Source organism: Ambystoma mexicanum, chromosome 13, assembly GCF_040938575.1.
Source record: "Ambystoma mexicanum isolate Mex_15411 chromosome 13, UKY_AmexF1_1, whole genome shotgun sequence".
NCBI classification, from domain to species: Eukaryota; Metazoa; Chordata; class Amphibia; order Caudata; family Ambystomatidae; genus Ambystoma; species Ambystoma mexicanum.
Genome location: NC_090938.1, coordinates 840,348,611 through 840,373,482, shown reverse-complemented (window position 1 = coordinate 840,373,482; position 24,872 = coordinate 840,348,611). Strand labels below are relative to the sequence as shown.

At 49.6% G+C, this 24,872-nt stretch overlaps 1 long non-coding RNA gene across 1 annotated transcript; it reads right to left on the bottom strand.

The window, feature by feature from the left end:
* Nucleotides 1-419: 419 nt before the first annotated feature.
* LOC138522101 (uncharacterized) lies at nt 420-19,250 on the bottom strand. The gene is made up of 2 exons (XR_011283241.1): nt 19,164-19,250; nt 420-1,615 (listed from the first exon to the last, which is right to left on the bottom strand). It is a non-coding gene; the product is annotated as an uncharacterized lncRNA (long non-coding RNA).
* Between the last annotated feature and the right edge of the window lie 5,622 nt (nt 19,251-24,872).

Genomic DNA, 24,872 nt, shown 5'->3' with positions numbered 1-24,872 from the left:
CACATGGGCATGTTGCTAAGCCAATTCAATTAACTTTTGAATCTGAATAGACTAAACCCTAATTTAACCTATGCTTGTACTCAAACATACATCTTTTTTCTGTGTAGGTGGGATTGAACCCAGCACTTTCTAGAATCAGACTATACAGTGGGCGAATCGCAATCTTACAAAGGGTAAGAGATACCATTACAATGGGCACAAAATAAGTAGGTCATTTTTGCTTTACATTGAGGGTGTCATTTACGTAACATACTTAATAGATATATGGATCGTGACTATAAAAACAAGGCAAGAGCACCTTATCTCCCATCCCCCTCTCTGCCAGCTCCAGAACACTGACACATGCTTTTTTCAATAAGGGTTACACAAGTTGCGCGAGGTGTGATGTTTTTTGCAAAATTGTTTTCATAGAGTCATGGTGTAGGTTTCAAACACAATGAAGTCACATTCTTTATTAAGTGCTGAATAACAGATGAGTATGTTATAAATGAACCTTATTTTTGTATTGTGTATTTGTTTCTTTTTCTTTTGGCATGATTATGAATAGCCCGGATTTGAAAAAGGCGAAGTATAGACGCCGAAACACGTGTCATCCACAAAGGGCTAAAACCTTTAACAAACTAAAAACGAACTAACCAGAGACTTGTTTGGAATCATTCTTTCACGTATTTTGGCGCAAAGCAGTGCAGGCACAGGTGTGCGTTTTTTCCCACAAAGTATAGTTGCACATACGTATATCACAAACCAACATATTAACCCCACCATTTGTGGCATTCTGGAATAGTTTGGGCCTGTTCATTCTCTAAAATCGTACTAGCTTCAACGTTCCTCATGTTTACTACGATTGTTTAAGTAAAAAGCACTTTTACGCCTGCAACTGTAATATCGCCTCTATTATCGCTACGAGCATACTTCTGATTACAGGGCCATTCTTGGGATCCTGCAAAAAAGTGTGAATATCAACGTCTCTTCTGACAAGAGCAGGATAAGATTGAAGGATAAATACAAAAACAGCAAGTATAGGTCTGTGGACATATAAGTCTGTTAGGACCATAGATTCAACCAAACAGGTATGCAGTGAGAAACGTGCCCGGGTACTGCTCTTATTTCCAGTCTTCGAATTCAAAATCGAGCCCAGGCATATTTGTGACACATTATTTTTCTACAGTTCATTTTTCAAAAGATTCCTGTGACTCTCAGCAAGGGTTTGCACTCCCGCTAAAATATCTATAAGGAGTGTCCGAACGAGCCACAGTCCATATGCAAAATATGCATTTATCAACTGGGGGTGATATCGTCCTTCTTCATCGCTGAAATTCTTCTTTTCTTGCTTCTGGATCAACAGCTGGGGGTGGTGCGGTCTCGCTGGTGTATAATTTCATGTAGATCAAATGCAGCCAAGCTTGTCTGCCTTCGACTTTTATTGCTGAGGGAGTGACATTTTCAATGAAAAAGGAGCCATTTAATCATGGCCCATGCCACTTTTGAGTAACATTTTTAATCAGTACTGTGTCACCAACAAATAATTTAGGTGCTGATAATAGTTCAGGAGATGTGGTTGCTGAATGGTCTTCATCTGTGTTCTGAGACTGACCCCCCTGATGGCTGAGTTGATCTGAAATGAGAGAGATGCTAGAGGTCATACATGTCAAATAATTATGCAGCTCGTCAACTACCAATTTCGCAGTACTCTAGGCATCACTTCTACTCCTCGATGGAAGTGTAAGGGGCATTCTCATTCGCCTCCTTGTTGCTAGTTCATGGGGGGTGAGGTGGTGGTCCACCTCAACCAGGCTGATTCCTTATGGCATATAAAGCTAAGTGCATACAATATAGCCATCCCTTCTTCAAAGTTAACTTGAGCTTGGCAATTCTTTCTTTAAGGAGGCTGTTGAGTCTCTCACATATTCTGTTCGCTTGCGGGTGATAAGCAGAAGAAAATGTATGCTTAATGCTCAATAATAGTCCTATTTGTTGGAACACTTAATTGACAAAATGAGGCCCATTATCGGATCTCAGCACCTCACACACACCCCATCTTGGGAAGACTTCAGGTACTAAAAACTTTGCTGTGTAAGTGGTGTCAGTGTGTGTACACGGACCTGCCTCGATCCACCTAAAGAAGGGACACAACACCACTATCAGATACCTGTATCCATTACACACCTGCAGCATATCAACATAGTCAATATGTAAATGCTGAAAAGGATCATTTGGTCGAGGAATAACTCTTCTAATCATTCTTAGTGTATGCCCAGCTGTACATTTCTGACATACGATGTAATTCACTACATAGAATGTAACGTACTCTAACAGATTCGGAACAAACCAATCTTCCACAATCATTGCAGCAATACTCTCACTAGTGACATGCATGGGGTAATGCATTTGTTCTAGCGCGATCTTGAATAATGCTACTGGCATTACTGCCTTTCCAGTGCTCTCATGTCGCCATAATGCTTCTGTTGGGGATAAAGAACACCCCCTTGGTTTCCATAATTCCTGCTCTTCCTACGGTGCACTGCCTTGAATCTCCATTAATTGGGTCCTTGGCAAATGATTAAACCCTTCTCGCATTATCATAGTCGTGGCTACTCCCTCCCTTACACTTGGAGTATCAAAACTCTATATATAAAGAACATGCAACCCTTTTGTCTTCCATGTCTGCGGGTTTGTTCCTGCAAAAGATAAAATATGTTCGCTTAGTGTGAACTGCGCATTTAACTATTGCTATGGCTGCTGGGAGCTGTAGTGCCTTAATAAGCCTGGCCTGTCCAATAAAGATGCATGCTGCACTGGAGTGGCGTCTGCTCAGAGGTAGCCCCTCCTTTTCCAACGTGCGAGCCCTGCATGTATGGTTGATGTTACATAGGCGAAGTCACTGTACATTGTCACTTCCTGCCCTTTGCGTTTCTCGAGCGCGACAATAAGCACCACTAATTATGCTGCTTGTGCTGAAAATGTTTTTCTCCACTTGTCTGATCAATTCTCAGAGAACCATCAATAAACAGAATTTCCCCTCCTGACAACGCATTCTCTTTCACAAGTAGTATATTATCATAGAACTCAACATAATAAGCACAGTCATGCACATGCTCACCCTCTGCCACAGGCTCAGCTACAAATGTGGCAGAATTCACTATTTCACATCTGACAATTTTGATTGTTGGATTCAAAATCATTACTTCACGAGCAGAAGCTCTCTGAGATATCAATGTACCTTTGGGTTTCTCTAAAATGGCAAACAAAGCATGTTCCACAAAAAGCATCATAGGGTAGCCCAGTACAATACTGGTAGACTCTCTATTGCGAACGCGGAAGCTGCCAATGACTGTTCACAAGGAAAGTGTCCTTTCATAACTGGGTCTAGAATCCCACTGTAATACGCTAATGTAGTCCTCTGAGTGAGCACTACTGTCATGACTGTCCCATTCGTGTGTGAGAATAAGAAATACTCCTCAGCATAATTGGGGATTACTAAAACAGGAGCGGTGCAAATCGCCTTTTTCAACTCCTCAAACCCTTTCTCCATTTCCTCAGTCCAATCTATTGTAACCTCATTCACCTGTGCTTTCTTTAAAGCCTGCAGAAGGGGTCTTGTGTACAAACTGTAATCAAACACGTAGGCTCTAATATAATTGCATACCCCCAAAAATGGTTGCATTTGTTTCACTGTGTGTGGTTTTGAGGTTTTCATAATCGCCTCAGCCCTTTCAGGTGTTACCTTTTTTCCCTCATGTGAAATCAATTGTCCTATGTATAACACCTCTTCTTGACAATATTGTAACTTCTCTTTGTCTACTTTGTATCCCTTGTCTGCTAGGATAGTCATTAACTGAATCAAATCTTGCCTGCACTCATCTTCTGTAGTGCTACAAATTAAAATCTCATCTACATACTATATCACCATGCTTTTCAAATCAACATTGCCCATGTCCATCTGTACGACTCTGTTAAAGATGAAGACTCACAAAACCCTTGCGGTAACCTACTATTTTTCAGATATGGAATGTAAATGAAGTAAAGTCTTGTGAGTATTTATGCAACGAGATTGAGAAAAACACATTTTTCAAATCAATCACCGTGAAATATTGTGCTTCCACTGGGATACTGCATAGTATTGTTGCTGGATTAGTAACTAAAGGAAACTCTGCCTCTATAATCTGGTTAATCTGTCTCATTTCCTGTATGAATCTCCATGACCCTCCTTTAGATTTTTGACAGGATACTCTGCAGTATTGCACAATGATTCAGATGGTACCAGAATACCTTGTTTCATCAGTGCTGAGATGGTCTTAAATATACCCTCATCAGCCTCTCGAGACATGGGGTACAGTTTTGCTCAAGGTAAAATCACCCCTGGCTTCAGCTTTATTTTGTCTTCCCATATTCCCTTCAACAGTCCTACGTCATAAGGGCCTGTAGTCCATAGGACGCTGGGCATCTTCTACAAGTCTTCCTAAAAAAATGGGTGACGCTGCCACATTATTGCCATTCGCTGTAGGATTTCCCTCTTCTCTATTCTTATCCAGTATGTGAAGCTCATAAAGAACACTACTTCATCGTCTGTTGGGTCATCTCCAAACATATCGTCATCAGTAATTTCAGTCAACCTGTACCCTTCTTTGAGAGCTGTTACTCTTCTCCATGGTCTACCCTCATCATCTGTTCCTTCAAGCATCACCATTTCCCTTCGTACTATGGCTGCTTCTAATTATAGAGGGATCGTCTGTCTCCCCTCTTCGTCCATAGGTCTCTGTGGTCTGAACAAGAATTTGTCAGGTATCCTCACAGTCTTTCCTACTAAGCCAGGTAGCCATGTCAGAAGAATGCTTACCCCATAAAGAAAAATCTCGGACTCCATTGGTACGTCTCATAGAGCCACTTGCCCTGTGAATGCCAGTATAAATTTGCCCATATTCAAATAGTGTATTCCGGGAGTGGAACACACTATCCCTTTGTCAGTAATTGATATTGTCATGTTAAGTTTAGTCATCCAATCTCTTCCCATAATGTTAACTGGTGTCTGTCGTGAATGCAACAGCGGAACAGACATGTCACACTCTCCTATAGAGACTGGTAATTCATCAGTAAAAGGAACTCGACTCGTAGCTCCAGAGATCCCTTGAGCATTCATGGCAATTCCCAACATTGGATATTTTCCCTCTCGTATACATGAACGAGTAGCCCCAGTGTCTTCTAAAAAAGAAAAAGATTTGCATCTTATCGTCACATCAACCCTTGGTTCCTCTTGTGAGCTGTCCTGTTGTGGGTATATGCACACCCCTGTACCTGTGAAAGGATTCCCCCCTACCACAGTGGCACCTCCTATTCTCGGTGTCAGTAAAAAAAAAAGAAAAAAGAAAAGGCGAAACACTTCGTAAAAACTCCCTCTCATTAGAGAACAAAACTAACCTTGCAAATATCTCAGCCAAATACAAAGCTGAGATCATAACCACCAAACATAACACCTTTAACAACAGAATAAATCAAGCCAATTCCAGTACTAAAGAGCTCTTCATCATCCTGAGAGTAATGAAGACTCCCAACCAACCTCCTGACACTTGCCAAAAAGACAAAACTTGATGCTCAGACATCCAGAACGCCCTCTCCAACAAAATTGCAACCCTGCAAACTAAAATAGCAGACAAACGCCTCAACCTAACAAACCTCGTCCCAACCAAACTAATAGGTACACCACCTACTCAACAATCTCAAGGATTCAATTTTACAAATGTATCTATACCTGAGGTACAAAAAATGATCGCCTCACTGAAACCCACAAACTGCCAGGGAGACAGTTGCCCAGCACAGGTTATCATAGACGCAGCCAGAGACCTGGCCCCATTCATTACTAAATTGATTAACTCCTCTTTCTCTAGTGGCATTGTACCTGGCAACTTGAAGGAATCCTGGGTACTGCCACTACTAAAAAAACAAACGCTAGACCCGACTATTCCCACAAATTACAGACCTATTACTACAGTCCCCTTCCTGTTAAAAATCTTGGACAGAGTTGCATACTTACAAATCCAAGACTATCTGGAGGTAAACAAACTCCTGGGGACTCGACAATCTTGCTTTAGACCTCAACACGGGACAGAAACAGCCCTTGTTGACCTAAAAAGCCAGAATGACAATCTCAAGGACAAAGGAAGACTTGCTATCCTGCTGCTCTTGGACTTGTCGGCCGCCTTCAACCTGGTCGACCACAAGGTGCTGTAAGACCATCTCGCTTCAGCGGCCCACTTCTCCAAGTCAGCCATTACTTGGTTTCAATCCTTCTTAAACAATAGGACCATGCGCGTCTTCTCGACATCCGATTCAGCTGATCCCATTCCGATCACCTGCGGTGTACCCCAAGGCGCGTGCATATCCCTCACTTTGTATAAAGTTTTTACAAAGCCTCTATTTGATGAATTGGACAGTCTGGGTGTCACCTACATCAATTATGCAGATGACACCCAGATCCTCCTACCCCTCACAGGCATCTACGACACTGATGTAAAGCGGGTAAACGGAATCTACACAATCATTCAGGCATGGATGGCCCAACACGGCCTCTGCCTGAATGACGAGAAAACGGAACTCCTCCTTGTAGTCTCTTCAGCCAATATCAACAAAATACGCCCCACCTATACCTCCATCAATATCGACGGGTATAACATCCCGATAGTGAAAGAAGTAAAAACGCTGGGTTTTAACTTTGACGCTACCTCTAACCTACGCAAACAAGTAAATATGACTGCCTCAGCTACAGCCTATACTGGAAAGCTGATCAGGACCTGCAGACCTTTGCTTTTTCCAGAAAACTGTCTCACTCTAGCAAGAGCACTTAAAATGTCCAAACAGGATTACTGCAATGGCCTCTACCTTGGAGCAAACAAATCTGTGCTCAACAAACTTCACGCTATGCAAAATAATGCACTTAGACTAGCACTAAATATACCAAGAAGAGAGCACATTTCAACAACCAGAAGACACCACAAATGGCTGTCTATAAAAGAAAAGATTTTAAAACCTTGTGTCTCACCTTCAAAGCATTGAACGCGACAGCCCCTCCCCACCTATCTGAAAAATTCACGCTGAGATCCTCCTCTAGAATTACCAGATCATCTAACACAGCCAACCTGGTGATCCCTCGATACAACCTAAAAAGATCCAGAGGCTCCAGCTCCCAGTCATGGCGGCCCAACTGTGGAACACCCTCCCACCTGTCATCAAATCCATTCAGGTATTCTCCAACTTCAGAAAAAAATGTTATCACATGGCTACTTAGCAAGAGCCCAACATCTACAACTTTAGCCTTTCCTTGAGCTCATTCTAGCCATCCCAGATGAACTTCCTGCTCCACTCCGGACATTCGTAGGACATTCATAGGATTACTATAGATTACCGCTCATGCTTGCAACCTTTTCTGTTATCTACCTGTACATGACATCTAGTCTATGCTTATCCAATGGTATTTACCACAGCTCCAATTGTAAATGTATGACTGTATCGCACGTGTACACAATACTCTTACCATTCCTTCCCAACTGTATCTAGCCGTTGTACCACTAATGCAAATGTAAACATATGTAACTTTCTATATGCTTTAAGAGCGCCCAGTTACCTCAGGGTTAGGCTGCGCTATGTAAATTCAATAAACAAACAAACAAACAGTAATTGTCCCGTGTTTGCATACTGTTGTGTCTGCATGGGGGGGTGTTGTGACTGCCCTTGCTTTGGATTCATTTGCACTAACTGTGATTGCTGTGGTTTCTGTGTTTGTTGCATTCCCTGCTTTCAGTGGCTCCATTTTGGCCTTTGACCCCCCCAGCCCGCGCCGTTGCTTCCCGAGCGTTCCCTTGCCTATGGTTCCCTTTCCCTCCCTCCTTCCACCTTCCTGCCTGCCCCCGTCCCATGATTGACTACTCAGCAGCCAGCCTTGGCTGAGTTTCACCAGCGCTCCCTGCACGCCTGATTCCATCTTGGTCTTGCAGGTGAGAACTGTGCTTTTTTGGGACCCTCAGCCCCACTTTCAGTGACTACATGTTGGCCTTTGCCCCCCTGGCCTCTGCCGTTGCTTCCCGAGTGTTCCCTTTCCCTTCCTCCTCCCGCCTCCCTGCCTGCCCCCGTCCTGTGATTGGCTACTCAGCAGCCAGCCTTGGCTGAGTTTCACCAGCGCTCCGTGCATGCCTGATTCCATCTTGGCATTGCAGGTGAGCGCAGTGCTTTTTTGGGACCCTCGACCCCGCTTTCAGTGGGTCCATTTTGGCCTTTGACCCCCCAGCCCCTGCCGTTGGTTCCCGAGCGTTCCCTTGCCTGTGGTTCCCTTTTCCTCCCTCCTCCCGCCTCCCTGCCCGCCCCCTAACCCTCATTGGCTCACGCAAGACTCTTAAACCACCTTCCAAGGGCAGCCCTCTGTCCGGCAGCCCCTGTGGCTAAGGGCCCCAAGGCATAGGGCGGCTCCTACAGAGGCGGTTCCAGAAAGTGTCCGCAGGTGTCCGCAGGAGACGCCAGGGAAGCCAGTAGCCTGCCGACAACAAGCAGCAGCAACCACTAGAAAAAGTAAGTGTGGCATGGGTGGGGAGTAGAGCAATTACTCTACTCCAGAAAGCCCAGTCACTCTACATTATCTTACCTCTAAACTGTGAATGCTTGCATATGATATGATATGATATGATATGGCATTTATAACGCGCCCATACACAAGTGTTTCAAGGCGCGACGAGGCAAGGGAAGGGGAACAGAGGGAAGACAGACAACGATCTTATTAGGCCAGGTGTCATTCAGATCACACAAGTGCAAGGGGGGGGGGGGAAAGTGCGGGGGGGAGGAGAAAGTGCAGTACATGGGATAATAAACTAACAAGATAAATAAGAGAACGGCCAGCTGGTGGCAAGTGCAGGGGGAGTGCAGACATAAGTGCTGGTGGGGGGACTGTAGGGACACAGAAAACAGTCCCCAGGTGCAGGGGTTGCCAGGTAGGCAGTGCAGGCTTGCAACTGGCAGGGCTAAGGCCCGAGGTCAGATGGGTGGCCAGGTAACCAGTGCAGTATCAGTATCAGTCAGGACTTTAGCAGCGGAGAGGGGGAGAGAAAGCAGAAGAAAAGAGGAAGGTTTTAAGGTGCTTCTGGAACCGAAGATGGTTCTCCTCAAGTTTCAGGGAGGGAGGGAGGCTGTTCCAGAGGGAGGCCCCAGCAGAAGAGAGAGATCTACCACCAACTTGTTGCTTGAAGAAATGACTGACCCTGAGGGAGTTGGAGGGGGATGAGCAGAGAGCTTGAGAGGGAAGATATTTAGGAAGAGAGAGTTGAAGGTATTGAGGCCCCAGGCCCCAGAAGGCCTTATGGACAATGCAGAGGGTTTTGAACTTAATCCTTGCTGCCACTGGGAGCCAGTGCAGGGATTTCAGTCCTGGAGAGATACGATCTCTGGGCTTGAGGCCAAGGACAAGTCTCGCAGTCCTGTTCTGGATAAGTTGCAGAGGGCATAGAGTAGAAGCAGGAAGATTTGGAAAGAGGCTGTTGCAATATTCAAGCCTAGAGAGAACCAGAGCTCTGGAGACAGTGAGCTTCTGGGGGAAGGAGAGGAAGGGTAGAATACCTTTGAGGAGATGCAGCTGGTAGTGTGACTTCTAAGAGACGTCAGAGATGTGAGGAGAGAAAGAGAGTATGGAGTCGAAGATGACCCTGAGGTTTTTTGCCTTGCAGGTGGGAGCAGGAAGAGGGCCAAGAGAGGCTGGACAGAGAGCTACAGGAAAGGAGGGAGTGGGTGTGCCGATGAGGAGAATCACAGTCTTACTGGCATTAAGGCAGAGGTCATTGGCGCCACACCACTCCTGGATAGAAGACAGACGGTCAGAGATGAGGGACGGAGAAGAGGTGGCCGAAGGTAGCCTGAAAATGAGCTGAGTGTCATCCGCATAGCACTGAAAGCTGGGGCAGAGAGCGGCAATGCGGTGGGCAAGGAGTGCCAGGTATTGCCTGAACAGCCAGGGAGAGAGGCTAGACCCCTGGGGGACACCACAGGTAGAGAAAAAGATAGTAGAGAGGAAGGACCCAAGTTGGACATGGGAGGGTCGGTCAGAGAGGAAGGAAGTCAGCCACGCCAGGGCCTGATTGGTGATGCCCAGGTTATCACGGAGACAATTAAGCAGGATGGCATGGTTGACAGTGTCAATGGCTGAAGAGAGATCAAGCAAATCGAGGACACAGGGGGTGTTAGAGTCAAGGTTGGAGAGCAGGTCTTCAGGGATGTTCAGGAGAGCAGTTTCCGTGCTTCTGGCAGCTCTGAAGCCAGACTGATGGTCATGACGACAACCAACAGATTCTGGGTGGAGATTAAGCTGGGAGATGGCCAGTTTCTCCAGGAGCTTGCCCAGGAAGGGAGTGATGGAGATTGGGTGATAGTTAGCCAGGCAGGAGGGATCGGCAGAGGGTTTCTTAAGAAGAGGGTGCACAAGGGAGTGCTTCAGGGGGGATGGGAAGACTCCAGTGGTGAAGGAGTGGTTGCAGAAGTCAGCCAGGGCAGGAGCCAGGGAGTCGATGTGGTCCTTGATGGTTTTGGAGGAACAGGGGTGAACCTGTTTTGACAAGACTTTCATAGATCGGACTTGTCTATAAACCTTGTCTGCAGAGAAAAGGGGAAAGGCAGAGAAGGAAGGAGGGGGGGGGGTGACTGCAGAAGGGCCAGAGGAAGAGCAGGGAATAGTGGGTGGAGGCGATAGGAGGAGAGTGAGGACAGGATGTCCTGAGTTTTTGAAATGAAGTAAGAAGCCAGTGCCGTGCAGAGGGCATGGGAGGGGATAAGAGAGGTAGAGACTGTGGCAGGATTGGCCAGTTCCTTGCAGATTTTAAAGAGTTCAGCCGAATTGTTAGATGCTGCAGAGACGCGGGCTTGAATATGCGCTCTCTTCTTGGTTAGGACAGAGAGCCAGTATTGCCTTTGGAGCAGGCAGTAGCCCAGTTTGTCAGAGGATGTATAGGAAGCACGCCATTTCCTCTCGGCCACCCTGCACTTGCAGTTTAGGGTGACAAGGTCTGAGTCATACCAGGAGTTGCACTTGGCTTTGGGCTTGTTGCAGATCCTCATGGCAGGGGCAAAGATATCAAGGGTATCAGATATAGAAGAGTGGAGCGTGGAGGGGGCTGTGTCCGGGTGAGAGTCAGCCAAGAGGGGATAGGGGGTGAGAAAGTGGCAGCAAAAGCCTCAACTGATACGCGCTTCATGGGTTGGATGACCGAGAAGGTGGGTGGCAGTGATGGAAGTGGCATGGCCTGAGGGGTAGAGAGGTTGAGCTTAGAGGAAAGGAGAAAGTGATCACTCCAGGAGAGAGGAGTGGTGAGAAGGACAGAAAGGGGAAGGTCTGAGGAGATCAGAACATCCAGAGTGTGCCCTGCAGAGTGAGTCGGGCCAGAGGGGAGAATAGTGAGTGAGAGAGAGTTGCAGAGGTCACGAAAGTGTCCAGAAGGAGGACAGGAGGCATCCAGGTGGATGTTGAAGTCTCCAAGAAGGAGGAGTTGAGTGGTCTAGGCCAGGAAAGAGGAGGCAAGGTCCGCCCACTCAGAGAGGAAGGGGGAAATCTGACCAGGTAGCCGATAGTTAGTAGCCACAGTAAGGTAATGGCTAGGGGACAGAGAGAGCCTGCAGACGAGGTATTCAAATAGAAGTAGACCTACGTAGGAATGACAGAGGCAGGAATCCACTTGGGGAAGATCAGGGCTACGCCCCCACCGGAGGGGTTGGACCTGGGTGTGGAGAGGATCTTGTAGCCATCGGGGAGGAGCGTGTCAAAGCTTGTGACAGACCTGGCCGTGAACCATGTCTCGTGAGACCGAGGACATCTAGGTCAAGTTCTTCCAGAAGGCGGCAGATGTCGGAGCAGTGTTTGACATCTGAGCGAGAGTTAAGAGTGGAAATGTGGAGAAGGTTTCCATCCTTGAAGGACTTCCTGGGAGGGGTACAGATCAGAGGTACACCCTGCGGAGGTGTGGAAGGAGCCCGAGGGGGGGCAGAGAGGAAATGAGCGGGCAAGGTAGCCGAGGAGGAGGCAGCAGGGGGAGGTGAGGAGGCTGTGGAGGGAGGAGAGGGGACAGCAGGAGAAGAAAGGAAGTTGATGAGGAGCGGGAGGCGTCTGTCAAAGAGGTGAAGGTTGGCCTGATGGCCTTGGACCAAGACAGTCCCATTTGAATAAACATTAATGATGACCTTAGAGGAGTGGAAGGAGGCCAGGAGGGCATCCCACCGGTGCCACCATTAATGGAAGAAGAAGAGAAAGGAGAGAGCAAAGAGACCATATGTAGGGTCCATAGGTCTGCTGAAGGAACGACAAAGAGGATGTCGGTGAGAGTTTCCTTGGAGGAGATACTGGTATAGGTGTCAGCGATAGGACGGCCTGGGTAGGAGACCAGGATGTCCCTTTTAAACTTCTTCCTACCAGATTTAGTGAGGAGTGGAGGATAGTCAATAGAGAAGCAGTTAAAAAAGATAGGAGAGACAGAGAGAACCATATAGTAGGAGGGGAGAGGAGAGAGGAGGAAGGGGAGAGGGGAACACTAGGGAAGGACACCGGGCAGGGTGCAGGCAGACGAGACAGTGAGAGGCAGGAAGGTTGAGCAAAAGGACAGGATGTCAAGACAACCGCACTCAGGATTAGGAGCTATCAAAAATGCACGTTTTTAGACAGTGGGAAAAAAAACACCTAAGTATGAGAATCCTGAATAGAGGGAGAAAGGCCTAGGGATCACAGTGCAATTTTAGGTACTGATACAGTGCAAATCATAAACAACAGTGGGGAAAAAAAAACACCTAAGTTTGAGAATCCTGAATAGAGGAGAAAGGCCTAGGTTTCACAATGCAATTTTAGGTACTGATACAGTGCAAATCATAAACAACATAGGAAAAAAAACCACCTGTAGGTGGAAGGAGTAAGCAGGGAAGTCAGAGAGATGGTGACTGGCAGCTGGCGTCCCCTGCAGACACAACCAGGAGCCGCCTAGATAGGAGCCGCCCTTTGCCAAGGGGCTCTTAGCCATGGGGGCTGCCGGGCAGAGGGCTGCCCAGGGATGGACAATAAGTAGGAAGGGAGAGCCAATCAGGGAGGGGGGTGGGCAGGCAGGCGAGGAAGGAGGTGGGAGGAACAAACACAGGGACAACAAAGGAGGGAGCAATGAGCAGGGGGGCAGGTGGCACCAGAGAACAGTTGTACCCACACAATATCAGGCCCAGGAGGGTCTTACTGAAGGACAATCAGCGCAGCAGCACCCGCTCAAGCCGCAATGTTGATGGCGAGCGTGTTGCGCGACGGAGCAACAACACCAGCCAGGGAAGTTGGACCAACCAATCAGGGAGGGGGTGGGCGGGCAGGCGAGGAGGGAGTCGGGAGGAACAAACACGGGGACAACAAAGGAGGGAGCAATGAGCAGGGAGGCAGGGGGCCCCAGAGAACAGTTGTACCCACACAATATCAGGCCCAGGAGGGTTTTACCGAAGGACAATCAGCCCTATGCCACACTTAGATGGAATTGTGAGCATTAGCCCGATTCGCATCTTGATATAAATGTGAATGTTAGCATGTGCCTCACTTGGATGGAATTGTGAATGTTAGCATGTGCCTCACTTGGATGGAATTGTGAATGTTAGCCTGTGCCTCACTTAGAGATGAAATTGTGAACATTAGCCCAAGTCACATCTAGATAGAATGGAATTGTCAGCATGTCCAGACAAAAAGAAAAAAGCTGGATAAACCATCCAGCAAAGATTGGTGCTCACGCTAGTGTTCAGAGCCCTGAATTGTCTTGTTTAAGTTCGTAAATAGTTCTTGAATATTCAATAAAGGTTCTTGGACGAGTTCATAAAGAATTGTTACTCCACAATTTTATTAATGTTGTGGTATATGTACTTCATTCATTTAACTGCATGATTGATGTACATAAAACCATCCTAGTCGACAGCAGAGAAATTATGGTTATCTGTGCCTATGCATTTCGGAGTCTAGCTCCTTCCTCAGGGCTGAAACCATATTTTGTTAGTTCTGTCAGTCAACTGTCTTCTATCTTGTGCGTAGATCTAGTCGAAGGAGTAAATGAGACTCCCTTGAATTCGTTACACTCAGATGCGTGTTGGTGCGTGAAACCTTGCGGATCCTTGAGTGTCAGCATTTCCCATGGTATCATGTCCCACACTTGGATGGAACTGTGAATGGTATCATGTCCCACACTTAGATGGAACTGTGAATGGTATCATGTCCCACACTTAGATGGAACTGTGAATGGTATCATGTCCCACACTTAGTTGGAATTGTGACTTCACACATTCAGTAAGCCCAAGCGACCCCCACCTTCCAGACTTCACACATTCAGTCAGCCCATGCGACCCCCACCTTCCAGACTTTACACATTCAGTCAGCCCAAGCGACCCCGACCTTCAGTGAGCACAAGCGACCCCCATCTTCCAGACTTCACACATTCAGTCAGCCCATGCGACCCCCACCTTCCAGACTTCACACATTCAGTCAGCCCAAGCCACCCCCACCTTCAGTGAGCCCAAGCGACCCCCACCTTCCAGACTGCACACATTCAGTCAGCCCAAGCGACACCCACCTTCAGTGAGCCCAAGCGACCCCCACCTTCCAGACTGCACACATTCAGTCAGCCCAAGCCACCCCCACCTTCAGTGAGCCCAAGCGACCCCCACCTTCCAGACTGCACACATTCAGTCAGCCCAAGCGAGCCCCACCTTCAGTGAGCCCAAGCGACCCCCACCTTCCAGACTTCACACATTCAGTTAGCCCAAGCGACCCCCACCTTCAGTGAGCCCAAGCGACCCCCACCTTCCAGACTTCACACATTCAGTTAGCCCAAGCGACCCCCACCTGCAGTGAGCCCAAGCGACCCCCACCTTCCAGACTGCACACATTCAGTCAGCCCAAGCGACCCCCACCTTCAGTGAGCCCAAGCGACCCCCACCTTCCAGACTTCAAACATTCAGTTAGCCCAAGCGACCCCCACCTTCAGTGAGCCCAAGCGACCCCCACCTTCCAGACTTCACACATTCAGTAGGCCCATGCGACCCCCACCTTCCAGACTTCACACATTCAGTCAGCCCAAGCGACCCCCACCTTCAGTGAGCCCAAGCGACCCCCACCTTCCAGACTTCACACATTCAGTTAGCCCAAGCGACCCCCACCTTCAGTGAGCCCAAGCGACCCCCACCTTCCAGACTTCACACATTCAGTCAGCCGATGCGACCCCCACCTTCCAGACTTCACACATTCAGTCAGCCCAAGCGACCCCCACCTTCAGTGAGCACAAGCGACCCCCTTCTTCCAGACTTCACACATTCAGTAGGCCCATGCGACCCCCACCTTCCAGACTTCACACATTCAGTCAGCCCAAGCGACCCCCACCTTCCAGACTTCACACATTCAGTTAGTCCAAGCGACCCCCACCTTCAGTGAGCCCAAGCGACCCCCACCTTCCAGACTTCACACATTCAGTAGGCCCATGCGACCCCCACCTTCCAGACTTCACACATTCAGTCAGCCCAAGCGACCCCCACCTTCAGTGAGCCCAAGCGACCCCCACCTTCCAGACTTCACACATTCAGTAGGCCCATGCGACCCCCACCTTCCAGACTTCACACATTCAGTCAGCCCAAGCGACCCCCACCTTCAGTGAGCCCAAGCGACCCCCACCTTCCAGACTTCACACATTCAGTTAGCCCAAGCGACCCCCACCTTCAGTGAGCCCAAGCGACCCCCACCTTCAGACTTCACACATTCAGTCAGCCCAAGCGACCCCCACCTTCAGTGAGCACAAGCGACCCCCATCTTCCAGACTTCACACATTCAGTCAGCCCATGCGACCCCCACCTTCCAGACTTCACACATTCAGTCAGCCCAAGCCACGCCCACCTTCAGTGAGCCCAAGCCACCCCCACCTTCAGTGAGCCCAAGCGACCCCCACCTTCCAGACTTCACGCATTCAGTCAGCCCAAGTGACCCCCACCTTCAGTGAGCCCAAGCGACCCCCACCTTCCAGACTTCACACATTCAGTCAGCCCAAGCGACCCCCACCTTCCAGACTTCACACATTCAGTAGGCCCATGCGACCCCCACCTTCCAGACTTCACACATTCAGTCAGCCCAAGCGACCCCCACCTTCCAGACTTCACACATTCAGTTGGCCCAAGCGACCCCCACCTTCTAGACTTCACACATTCAGTCAGCCCATGCGACCCCCACCTTCCAGACTTCACACATTCAGTCAGCCCAAGCCACGCCCACCTTCAGTGAGCCCAAGCCACCCCCACCCTCAGTGAGCCCAAGCGACCCCCACCTTCCAGACTTCACACATTCAGTCAGCCCATGCGACCCCCACCTTCCAGACTTCACACATCCAGTTAGCCCAAGCGACCCCCACCTTCAGTGAGCCCAAGCGACCCCCACCTTCCAGACTTCACACATTCAGTCAGCCCAAGCGACCCCCACCTTCCAGACTTCACACATTCAATTGGCCCAAGCGACCCCCACCTTCCAGACTTCACACATTCAGTCAGCCCATGCGACCCCCACCTTCCAGACTTCACACATTCAGTCAGCCCAAGCCACGCCCACCTTCAGTGAGCCCAAGCCACCCCCACCTTCAGTGAGCCCAAGCGACCCCCACCTTCCAGACTTCACACATTCAGTCAGCCCATGCGACCCCCACCTTCCAGACTTCACACATCCAGTTAGCCCAAGCGACCCCCACCTTCAGTGAGCCCAAGCGACCCCCACCTTCCAGACTTCACACATTCAGTTAGCCCAAGCGACCCCCACCTTCAGTGAGCCCAAGCGACCCCCACCTTCCAGACTTCACACATTCAGTTAGCCCAAGCGACCCCCACCTTAAGTGAGCCCAAGCGACCCCCACCTTCCAGACTTCACACATTCAGTCAGCCCATGCGACCCCCACCTTCCAGACTTCACACATTCAGTCAGCCCAAGCCACGCCCACCTTCAGTGAGCCCAAGCCACCCCCACCTTCAGTGAGCCCAAGCGACCCCACCTTCCAGACTTCACACATTCAGTCAGCCCATGCGACCCCCACCATCCAGACTTCACACATCCAGTTAGCCCAAGTGACCCCCACCTTCAGTGAGCCCAAGCGACCCCCACCTTCCAGACTTCACACATTCAGTCAGCCCAAGCGACCCCCACCTTCCAGACTTCACACATTCAGTTGGCCCAAGCGACCCCCACCTTCCAGACTTCACACATTCAGTCAGCCCATGCGACCCCCACCTTCCAGACTTCACACATTCAGTCAGCCCAAGCCACGCCCACCTTCAGTGAGCCCAAGCCACCCCCACCTTCAGTGAGCCCAAGCGACCCCCACCTTCCAGACTTCACACATTCAGTCAGCCCATGCGACCCCCACCTTCCAGACTTCACACATCCAGTTAGCCCAAGCGACCCCCACCTTCAGTGAGCCCAAGCGACCCCCACCTTCCAGACTTCACACATTCAGTTAGCCCAAGCGACCCCCACCTTCAGTGAGCCCAAGCGACCCCCACCTTCCAGACTTCACACATTCAGTAGGCCCATGCGACCCCCACCTTCCAGACTTCACACATTCAGTCAGCCCAAGCGACCCCCACCTTCCAGACTTCACACATTCAGTGAGCCCAAGCGACCCCCACCTTCCAGACTTCACACATTCAGTCAGCCCATGCGACCCCCACCTTCCAGACTTCACACATTCAGTCAGCCCAAGCGACCCCCACCTTCAGTGAGCCCAAGCGACCCCCACCTTCCAGACTTCACACATTCAGTTAGCCCAAGCGCATCACTTTCTACCACTGTGCCTTATTTTCTTTAATCGCACTCTGGAACTCACAGTTTCTTTGTTAGGGTGGCTTAGGATGGGTACATATCTTTTACTGGACTTACAATTGTAAGTTGGTGCACTCTGTCGTGCTAAAAACACACATATTAAGTCATTCTGGGCTATCTATGTGTCTGCCACTGTCCGGATGAAATTCTGTAAACTTTAATGAGCTTTCTCCATCCGGCAGGTGCAAGTCTGTTTCTTAAAAGACTGGAGAGTGTGCTTTATATTCACCAGTAAGTTCCTCTTTTGCATCAGAGCATTGAAGAATCTTATAGGGCCCTTAATGTTTGTTTTTCAGGGTCCTAGTAAGGAAGACCTTGCCTGTGCTTGTTTCTTGAGCACTAGGTCAGGTCTCCCAGTAGCCGACCGGTTTCTGTGGTATTCAGTGGGTAGACCACATTCCTCAGGGCTTAAGGAGGCATCAAAATGGGTGCCTCCTAGTTCACAGTGGCAGCGTCGTCTGCATTATTCAAAGTCCTCTCCCCTTTCCATGTAGTTAGTAGTTCTATGCACGGAAGGGTGAGGCAGCCTGAGACCTGCTGCTTTCGTCCGAGAAGGGCCGCGCGCGATGGGTTTTCTTGAACCATCTGTACGGAAAGTCTCATATACATGGGATTATAATCAGTAAGTAGTGTTACTCCATAAATAAATATAACATTAACCATTTAAATACTGAAGGGGGGAGGATGCAACGTGAGGGTCTTATGTTGTGGGGGGTGAGTAGAGAGGGTGCCAGATATGGGTTTTTGTTGTGGGGGTGAGTAGAAAGGGTGCCAGATATGGGTTTTTGTTGTGGGGAGGGCATGGGATGTGTCCATGACAGCTCTTGTGTGGCTTTAACAGCTCAGCTAGGCCCATGGGCTCAGCTATGGCTCGGCTTTACCAATGAAGTCTCTTGCTTCCCCACCTCTTTACATTGGTCTGAAACTAAAGATGGGATGAGACAGGACAGGCTGAGACGGGATGGGACGGGATGAGACAGGACAGGATGAGACGGGACGGGACAGGATGAGGGGATGGGACAGGATGGGGCGGGATGGGACCGGGTGGGATGGGATGGGACGGGATGGGATGGAAGGAGATTTAGCCTGTGGTCAAATGGCAAACTGGCACACAAGAAAACTCTGCCTGAAATGCCAGCTTTCCCATTTCGCAGAATGATATTATCTGGGTGAAATTATTTGACGACATTTGGGATTTGGGGCGGGTTCCCTGTGGCCCGGGTCTCTAAGAAACCACAAACACGACTGAGGACGTGTCGCATAAAAGTAAAATAATGTGAATAATGACTGCTGTACATACCTGGGACTGGGCCAAGGTTGCTATTGAGTTTAGTTGTTCGGGGAAATTGGGTCCGCAGCGTTGTGGCCTTTGGCCACTGCACCATGAGCCGGAAGTTGTTGTTGTAATTCCCCCCCCCTCTCCTCCGGGGTAAAGGTTACCAGCCCTCCCCTGGGAGGGGCACATGAGCACCTTGCATTTCTGCCCCTCCCTTATCCCTGCTTTGCGACACGTGAAACCATAGCACACCTGGTGCTTCCAGGCGCTTGTTTGAGACGCACGTGTGCAAATGCACGTCTCAGAGATTTGCCGACTGCCCCTGAAAGGTTCTCCAGCATCAGCAATGAGTCCAGTGTTAAGTTTGGTGAAAGGCAGCAGGTGTGAATCCGAGATGCTTGCAGAGTTCTCATTTGCTGCAGTGTAAATATTTGTGAATCAGAGCGTTCTCTTTCAGGAATCTTGAAACCAGGTGCCAAAAAAAGTACCAGCGATTCAAATGAAGGGAATTCTGGGAACCAGCAAGCTAGAAGGGTACAAAGGACGAGCGCTTAGCTGCTGTTTTGAACCTCTCAGCGCTAGAAGCACTGTTACGGTAGAATTCCATTTCTGAAGTTCTTTCTGCCTCCCTTTGTGTGTCACCTGCACGTGTTGCTGCCTGAATGTTTTCCTTTCTTTCTGTTCCCAGAAGCTTCTACTGATGTTCCCCAGTCGATGTAATTCTTTTTGTTGTGCTGGGCTGAAGCTGCTACGCCATTCATGCTTTTTGAGCACCCCATTTTGGTACCAGGGAGATTTTATCACCGTGAACATGGAAGGAATTGGGCGGGAACAAGGGCGGACTGGGCGCCAGCAAAAATGGTATTGCCGGAGTGCTGTTCCATGTAGACCCGAGGCCCAAACTCCCCCAAGATGCGGATGTTGCCTGCCCCCGACTGCCACGAGTCTCGTTCTGGAGACCCGCAGCAGTCAGGCACAGAGAGATTCCTCAAGGTGGGGGGCGGTTACGGCACTTGTTGTATATCGCTGCCCAGCTGCACGCACAGACACAGAGGGGCTCATTGCAGGATTGCCGGTAAAACCCGCCGGTAGGCTACAGGTTACTGGCAACCCCTTAACACCATTTTATCGCCACCTGATATCCTGGTGCCACCGGGATATCACAAGCGACGGCGGTACGGTAAATCCCCATTCCCGTGGAGTCCTAGGACTCCAACACTGAAGCACCGGCACCTTTGCTGACGTGCCAGTCCTTCGGCGACATCCATGCCACCTGAAAACCCGGCAGGTCAGGCCTGCCGGGGTATCCGTGGCCCCTACTAGAATTGTTGTAGTATGGCGGTCCAGCAAGGGTGCCGGAACATTGCTACCAGCACCCTTATTTCCGGACCACAATACTTATAATGAGGGACAGTGGTGGTCATTACAACTCCGGCGGTAGCCATGCTGGAAAAAATGGCAGGCTGCCACTGGAGTGGTGAATTTTTTCCGGCGCCTGACAATGGTGAATCACCAGGGCATTACAGCCCCGGCGGTCCCTGAAGCCAGGCACCGGAAAAGAATGACTCCTCATTCCCATTTGAGTCCCATAGGACCCAGGTCCCAGGTCAGAACTGGCGGGCGGGAGGGCACCCGCCCGCAGAACTCGGAGTGTGCCGGTCTGGTAACAACGGTGCCGGTAACTTACCGGTAACTTACCGGTGCTTACCGGCACCGTTGCTACCAGAGCCGGCACACACCTAATGAGGCCCAGAGTCTCTATGCGTGCAGCTGAGCCAGGATATGCAACGACTTCACAGGCTGCATCTGAAAGTCATCCTTTGCTCAACAGCCCAAACTCAAGCCGTGCATTTTAGTGTGAGGGGGACTACTCTGACAGATGAAGTGAGCATCATACCCAGTGTGCATTGCATGCTCAGAAGGAATGCACGTTTGAATTACTTACACAGACATGTTTGATAAATTGTTGGTCATTTTTATGTTCCCAAAATGCACTTTGTTTTTATTCAAAGCAACCAGCATCCTAAATTCAGGGCACCCACGTTATTCGCCACTTAGCTCTGCCACTCAGTCCCTGCCACACCACTGCCAATCCACCCCACCCCCCTAAATGGGGTGGGGGGTTCCCCCAGTATATTGTGTCCATTTCCAGCACTGACCCTGAAAGTTGGCGGAGTAGGCTGGCGCTAGTTGCACTTTTGTTTTAGCCACTACATCGTTGTAGCATTTTCTACTGCATTGGTAGCCAATTGCCCCATATGGTGACCATTGGGGTGTTCATGTATTTTCATTTCATTCCTACCCTTGGCCAATTTCTTTTGTGGATTTTCTTCATCTGTGCTAACCATGAGGCACATCCAAAATGGCAGTTTCTCTGATGTGGACTGATCCAGAGTCCTCAAGGGCATTCTCAGCCTGGGCTTCAGCTCCTCCAGACATCCCAATACAGACATGTGTTGCTGTGCCTGGGTCTTTGGAAGCTTGCATTGCTCTCCAGCTTGGGTAGCCACCAAATCCTGAATGGCCCGTGCGTGTGGGTTGGTGGGCTGACTGAATGTGTAAATCAGTGGAGGACCCTGTCCAGGCCTCATCTCTGTTCCTGGGACACCTGAAGACTGCTGCTGAGAATCTTGGTGTGACCAGACTGGCAAGGCCCATGCTCCTTTGATATGTGCAACCCTGCTTCTCCTTGCTGCAGGAATCCTGGCCCTTTATCATTGGGTGACTAATCTGTGCACAAGGCTCCAACTGATCTGACCGCTTGCCACCAATGCCACGAATTAACCGGGGCCCTAGTGGTCCAAAGATAAATATTGGTTTCTAAACCATCAATCAACCCCACACCTCTAGTACACAGAAGGGATCCGAACAGATTGTAATACGAGTGAATTCCTTGTCCAATGTTTGGTAACGTGGACGGAGCACCAGGCATATCTCTGCAAGGTCGTGGATTGTTGGTTAGTTGCAACTAAGAGAAAATACAATTATTACCCAATGATAAAAGGGACTGTCTAGTCAAGGTTGTATACAAATATCTCCTTTATTATTAGTCTCAGAAGGATAGCTCAGGGGCAACCGACATGGAGCAACACAGGTTCGATACCCGGGTCTGCGCTTAGAAACCTCTGGGTATAAAGCGCGTTATAAATAACCGATTACAATTACAATTACAACAAACAGTTGTAGCATACTACAATTACAACCCACACTGCCAAGAAACACAGAGGACTGACAGTTTCACAAAGAAAAGGGATGCACTCTGGATACTGACAGGAGGGTAGTTGGTAAGGTAATAAGTCTTACTGTTCAAGGTTATTTGGTTCCAGCCCCAAAGGGGCAAAGAGTCTTAACTGTCTCTAGGGGCCTTCGGAGAAGGACCGGGGGAGGGGGGGGGGCAGAACCACAATGTACCTGGTGCTCAAGAGGTTCTTGGTGGTCGACAGCATTGAGGCGGTTCCAGGGCGCTTCGCAGCCCTTGAGACAGAGTTAGTGGCAGGAGACAGCTGCGGGCAAGGTGGCAGGCAGTTCGGCCAGCAGGCTGTCCGGCGCAGCGGCTCTGGGACAAGAAACATTGGGCCTCATTACACGGTAGGCGGTGAGCCATGGCGCTATTAGCGCCATGGCTCATGCCGGTAAAATACCGGCACCGCCTTGCCGGAAAGGGGATTTACCGCCCCATTCCAAGGTTGGAGGGGCGGTAAATACCCCTTCGACCATTGCCCTTCCCCATTCCCATTCCTGCCCCATAGGGCTCTGTGGGAATGGGGAAGGCGCTAATTACGGCACCACAATTTTGCGGTGCCGTAATTAGCTCCGAGGTCCCTTAGCGGGTTGGATTTTAACGCCTGCAAAAAGCAGGTGTTAAATCCCCCAACCCGCAAAGGGACCTCGTAGTAAGGCGGTAAGGATTTACCGGTAACGGTATTTTACCGGTACCGGTAAATCCCTACCACCATCCGTGTAATGAGGCCCATTGTCTCTGTGCTGGGTGGCAGATCTGGAATGCTGGTTGAGGCATTTCGGATGGCTCTGGTGACTGCAGCCTGACAGCGGTGTAGCCGGATGTGGTTCGATTACTCGACTGTTTTGAAAATGTCCTTAAAAGATGGACGCTGAATGATGCTTGTGTGGCACTCCTCCTAGCTTCTTCGCAGGGCTTGTGTCCTTTCAAGGCGGACGGCCCAAATCTCAGGAGAGTGATTGCATCCAATGACCTTGTCTTTTGTCCAGAGACTCTCTGGCACTTCCCACCTAGGAAGCTTGCTGGCAGAAAATAGCACGGCACGCTGTGTGCTGGCTGGGTACTGGTTCTGGAGCTGCTGTATGGGTCCTCTGAGTCCAGTATCTCCTTCTGTTCCCTGGGAGATATTTAGGGGAGGGATCCTGCTTCCCTCTTGGAACTCTTGGCCGTCCTCACTGGCAGAAGATATAAGGTAGACTGTACCTTAGCTGGGGTCCAAGTGAGTCCTTCTTATTACTCCTTGCAAAGTCTTCAGATGATCTGCACTTTTAAAGCCAAATGGGCCCCAGTGATTGGTGTAGACTAAGCCTACCTTAATGAACCAATCCTGGGTCCCCGCCAACAATCTTCTGTTATGCATGAGGCTTGGCCCAGAGTGCTCTGCAACAGGACAAAGAAGGGGGTGACAACATCTACCTAAGTCCCACCCATCTCCCTGTCTGTTGTAGGTCAAGGTGTCTCTCTAGTTAACTGAGCCCTCTATGACTCTTGAATAAAGTGCAGGTTTCCTGTGCTGTTTGTGCTGGGAGAAGACTTCCTGTCTCCCCCAAATCACATACTTCTCCCCTCTGAACGGGGCCAGCACTGCAGGGGTTTGCCTATGGTAAATAGTGGGCCCAGACATGCATTTCACTGCCTTTCATACAGAGGGGTGGGAACCAGCTTTGAATTGACACATAGCATACCAAAGAGGTGTTAGACCCGCCTTCCTGTTGTCTTATTCGGCAACCAAGCACCTTCAGGCTTGTCTCTATTCTCTCATTAGTATGCACTGCCACCATCCATATTAGACAAAAGGACAGCAGATCCATGAGGCCTTTGATATTTAAATTAGGCTTCCCATGGCTGGAGGAAGGTGTGCCTTTCCTCCTTCCTGAGATGCTTTGTTGTACCTGGGGCTGTCACATTCCAGCTCAATATGACAGGGGAAGATGGCACCTGTAGGCTGTGTCTTCCCGGAGTACATGTGACTATGCGTTTTGTGCGGGAAGCAGGTGAAATGTGCGCGGAATGGCCTCGCACCTCTCTCGCAGGCTTATCTCCCATCATTCATTTTCATTATTAAAAAATCAAAAAAGCCCAGGCGAGCGCACTCTCCGTGTGCAGATGGTCGAATTTCTCACACTGTTTCATGAGGGTTACACCCAATTCATGCCGTGTATGGCCTCTTACGTTCCCTCTACCCACTTTCAAGTCCAGGGGTCCTTGCTTCGCCTCCCAATCTCACTCATCCAGCGGGCGCACAACCAGACAGGCTTGTGCATAACTGATCAAACTAATGAATAATGAATCCACTCCTTTCAGTCTCATGGGACGAGTCCGCTGTAGATTATAGAAGTCCCCATCATTCTTCCGCACTCTGGGGGCACTGGGACACCTCCCACCGATCTGCTCACGACAGACCATCATGCAATGCTTCCACTAAAACACAACCCACCACTCTGCTCACAACTGACCATTGTGCAGTGCTTCCACCGGAACGCCTTCCACCG